Raw genomic sequence first — 5,118 nt, 5'->3', positions numbered from 1 at the left:
ATTATCAATCACACTTTGATTTGATAGATATTTAGAGTAATTATGTAGATATTGAGAATGGATATGAAGGAGTAGATATCTCCAATCCTAAAATAAAATTGAGCAAACATTAAATAAACAAGTAATTACAACTTATTTACATTGTGGAAAATATGTGTGAGTGTGTGTGTGTGCATGTTGTTTTATTTTTCCTTGTCAGCCTCCCATCTCTGATAGGCCCAGTGTATGCACTTCTGGGTGAGGCTGTCAGGCAGTGGTGGAGTGCATGGCAGATTGAAAGAGAGATGCACAAATTGAAAGTGTACAGCTCAACAACATGTCTGTGTGTACATCTGCTGGTGTGAGTGAGGATATGCAATATAATTCTGAATTACCTGTATCCATCTGGGAATCCTCAAAAGCTTCTCCCTTCACAGCCAGTGTAGTAGGAACTGGTGCAGCCGGTAAATTAAATACCACAGCATCTAAAAGAGAGAGGCACAATTTTCTTAACTGGCAATAATCATACAACTATCAGATCAAGCGTTAACTGGCGATAGCCGACACCCACATAGCTGATTTCTTGGCGGTGTCTGAGGTGTAACTGTGTTGGATCTGTCAAATCAGTAGGCAGCAGCTCTTGATCATTGTCACAGCTCTAACACAGTTCTACCTCAGACACCGCCAAAACAACCGCTATGTGGATGTCGGTTAAAGCGGATGTGATTAAATAGAGCGCCAAGTGAGGGAGAATGTGTATGTGTGTATACATACGCACTGATAACATACGCACTGTACACACACGTACACATGGATTTTGTGGTGTAGATATGTGGTAGTAGAATAGTGGCCTGAGGGCACACACTTAATGTGTTTTGAATGTATTGTAATATTTTAAAAATGGTATAACTGCTTTAATTTTGCTGGACAAAATACAACAAATTAACTAAGTTTGTGTGTGTATCTGGCAACCCACGCAGCATACATCATTTTCCCAACTACTCATTGTACTTGCCCTTGCAATCTGATGTGTGTGTGTGTTCTGTGTTATTATGACTTAGAAGTGTCAACCTAACCCCATCCTTGTAGTAGTACATTCAGTGATTAGCTTTGGAAAAAAATTACTATCAACAGTGTACAGTAAAAAGGATATCAAATATTCAGATCTGGACAGACAAGTGGGTATCTGTATAAGCACTTTGTGACAACTGCTGATGTAAAAGGGGCTTTATAAAATACATTTGATAGATTGCTTGTATATGCTTCTATTCATGTCAGTAACTCTAAATCTAAATATGACATTGAGTTGTCTTACATTTCCTCAATAGGAAGTTGTACCTTAAGCCAACACTTTTACCTGGTCTCTCCTCCTGGCGACAGGGGACTTCAGGTTTGGGAATCGAGGGCCTAGAGAATTGGAATATTAACAATAATTAGTGTCCACTTTCATGAATGAATGAAATTCAATATTGGTTAGCTGTGTATCTCATCTGATTGAGAATTGATGATGATATACTGTATGTCTATTTTCTTTTGAAATACTGCCACCAAATCACACAATTCTATCTAGTGAGAGTGCACACAACCATTAGCTTATTTTACCAAGTAAAAAATAACATAATTTTGTCAAGGGACCCAATGACCAATGAATAACAAAACAGTATGAAGGCTATTGCTGCTGTATACTGTACTGTATCCTACCCCATCAACCAACTACTAGCCGGTCACAAGGGTACTTTGTTATCATTTAGTAATGCTGTACTGTAGCCTACTGCATCCCCATATCAACCAACTTGCCAACTAGTAGTGACAAGGCTGTATCGTAAACAAAATATCTATCTATTTAGCTTGTATGATTGCATGTAAAACAACTTTACAGATGATTACAAAGTTCGAAAGCAAAGTTGACTTTCCAGTATGTTGCTCTCTCTCATGAACTAGAGTGAGGCATCCAGATATGAGGCTAGCTAGCGTCGTTAGCATTAGCTAGCTAGCAGCACCAGCATGTTAGCTATGAAAGTATATATCCAGCAACAATGTCAAGATCAAAAACGAAAAAAACTATGTTAAGCCATGCTGACTTCGTAAGATAAGTGAAATCGGACTGAAATAATTAAGACTGAACGTACATTTCTGTGACTAACTAGCTAACTTTAGCTTGTAGCTCAGTGACCGGTGACGCTCCTATTCCTGTTTACAGACGTCCTGCATGGAGAAGCGCCACTGAGTCAACATGTGGCCAGAATTATATTACATCCGGGTTGGTTTACAAACTGCATTGACAATGCCACGCGGGGTAGCGTTGGGGCAGTAACCGAAAGGTTGCTTGATCGAGTCTCCCGAGCTGACAAGGTAAAGATCTGTCGTTCGTCACCTGAGCAAGGCATTTCACCCACTGTTCCCTTGCCGCCGTAGAACTGTATGTTGATTAAGGCAGCGCCCTGCACCTCTCTGATTCAGAGGGGTTGGGTTAAATGCAGAAGACACATTTCAGTTCAATGCATTCAGTTGGACAACTGAATAGGTATGCACTTTCCACCCACGACTGTGTTTGCTAGTAACAGAGATATGGTTGTTGTATTTATTCATTTCAGTCCAGTGGCCTTCACCAAGTAAGATCCTAAGTGAATATGTTGTCATTAAAATGTAATTATTTAAGACAATACAGTTCTTCATAAGACCTTATTTTAAAGGCCTAGTTGTCATAGTTTATAGGCCCCATCAGGACTGCAAGTCACATTATGCTGGCTTGCAAAGTAATATGTAATTCCTATTGGAATCAGCCAGAGTGGGGATAGCCAATATTTAGATTTTTTATTCATCCGCAACCTGCATTCAGAATTACTGCCATGGTTGAGAAGACAAAGATATGAGACTACCAAAGTAACAGATTGGAATAGTTTAGAAAAAACTATGTTATTTATATTTGAGTAGCATAAGATGAATGAATTAATCAATCTACGTACATGCAAAAACATATATATTAAAACAAACAATAAAAAAATCTACCTGCAATAGAACATGCTGGGAAATATGATAATCATGGTCTTGGTTTTGGTTAAACTTTGGTTATTAACACTCCCACATCCTCCCTCCTGGGTGCACGTTTTGGTTTTTGCCCTAGTACTACACAGCTGATTCAAATTCAAATAACCAGTTCATCATCAAGCTTTGAATGACCTTTGTAGTGCTAATACTGAGTTTGGGAAACCCTGTTTTACACCACTGAATGTTAATTTAACTCTGTTCAGTGTTAATTTAACTTGAATCAACAGTAGAAATGTTACACTGAATGTTACACGAGTTACCATTGACCAATTCGCTGTGTGCTATGAAAGGGACACATCTGCAGGCTCCCATACATTTCAAGAGCCTTTTAGAATTCTGAAGAGCCGTAGATACCACGTCGAGAACCCCACACTCAACTTAAAAGTTATTTATTGGGCAAGAGTTCTCCAAGGAACCTTAAGAGCTGAGGAAGAAACATTTAAGAACCTTTTTTTCAGTTTAGTGGCAGACAAATGTTAATGGTCACAGAGAGGGAGGAGTGTAGCATTAGTTAGCAACATACTAATTTAGCTGCTGCTGTGTATGTGTATGCCTGGGCGTATTTAATAGATGGCACATAATGCACAAAGTACTGCTGCACGCACTGATCCAGAGACCTAAGCTGGGTTTTGTTTGAAATGGCACCCTTTTCTCTATAGTGCACTACTTTTGACCAGGGGCTGTAACACACCATATAGTAAAAGGGGTGCCATTTGGGACACAGTCCTAATGATCGCTCTTCTTTCCACACTCCCTCGTCTCCTGACCCATCCGGACTAGCAATCACAGGACCTTGCTTGCGCAACCTCTTCCCTGCAAGGAACCCACTGCCAGGGTCTGTGTGTGTGTGTGTATGTGTGTGTGTATGTGTGTGTGTGTGTGTGTGTGTGTGTGTGTGTGTGTGTGTGTGTGTGTGTGTGTGTGTGTGTGTGTGTGTGTCTGGTGTGTTTGTGCATGTGTGCGTGCGTGCGTACATGTATGCGTGAGTGTGAGTGTGTGTGTGTGCTTGCGTGCGTGCATGAACTTATTATTTTTATTGTGAATTATCTTGTTCTACAGACTTCTACTTTCATTACAGTCTTTGTTCTTGACCTGTACCGGGGCTTTTCTTTGAGTCAGCATTCTATATTGAGTGACCTGCAGGAACAGAATTATAGAAAAACTCCCCTGGAACATTATGTTATCCTGTAAAAATATGCAGCTGTTAAGATTATCTTTGTTTCAGATTCAAATGGCACATTATTACCTCTGAAGTGCACTATTTTTAACCAGAGCACTATGAGCCATGGTTAAAAGTAGTGCACTACATGGTGAACATGGTACTATTTGGGATGCAACAAGGGAATTCAAACCCCCAGGCCCCTGTGACCTTGGTAAGTCAGCTGCTCCCTCTCTGTATGCCTGTCCCTTTCTGTTTAAGAAACTGTAGTCCAAAAGCAGGATTAACACAGAACACACACAGCCTCTCTCACACACACACACACACACATACACGCACGCACGCACGCACATACACACACACAAACACATAACGTGCATGTAGACACACACACAAACATATTTGATTTAATTCAGATCAGATTCTCTTTCTCTATATGCACACAGTGGGCTTTCAATGGAAGGCTAGAGGAACCAATTCAAATTAAGTTAATTTAAACTTCTTGCCACTAGGGGGGTGCCATTTCGACATAGCACAAATTCGAATCCAAATTAAACTGCCTCGTACTCAATTCTTGCTCGTACAATATGCATATTATTATTACTATTGGATAGAAAACACTCTCTAGTTTCTAAAACCGTTTGAATTATGTCTGTAAGTGAAACAGAACTAGACTTAGAGCAATTCTCCTATGAGGATTTGAAAATGGTGAAATCTGCTTGCTGTTCCCAGATCTGTGGATAACCCTGACTGTCTTCTATTGGTTGAGATGCACTGCATACGCCTTCCCCTGGTTGTTAGCGAATAGGGAGTCTTGAAATGGCGTCTCTACGTAGTTCCCGAAGTCTATAAATTGATTGGGAACGAGGTGGCTGATTCTTTTCACCTTCGCTCGGGCGCACTGAGGAGCTGGGGACGTTCTTTTGGAACCA

At 40.3% G+C, this 5,118-nt stretch overlaps 1 long non-coding RNA gene across 1 annotated transcript; it reads right to left on the bottom strand.

Annotated features, from left to right (window-relative positions):
* Positions 1-358: 358 nt before the first annotated feature.
* Positions 359-2,199, bottom strand: LOC120050639. The gene is made up of 3 exons (XR_005477211.1): positions 2,109-2,199; positions 1,337-1,386; positions 359-464 (listed from the first exon to the last, which is right to left on the bottom strand). It is a non-coding gene; the product is annotated as an uncharacterized LOC120050639 (long non-coding RNA).
* Positions 2,200-5,118: the final 2,919 nt, after the last annotated feature.

The sequence above is a fragment of the Salvelinus namaycush genome, chromosome 7, assembly GCF_016432855.1.
Source record: "Salvelinus namaycush isolate Seneca chromosome 7, SaNama_1.0, whole genome shotgun sequence".
NCBI lineage: Eukaryota > Metazoa > Chordata > Actinopteri > Salmoniformes > Salmonidae > Salvelinus > Salvelinus namaycush.
The sequence above is the reverse complement of the archived record's forward strand: the minus strand, read 5'-3'. Positions and strand labels throughout refer to the sequence as shown.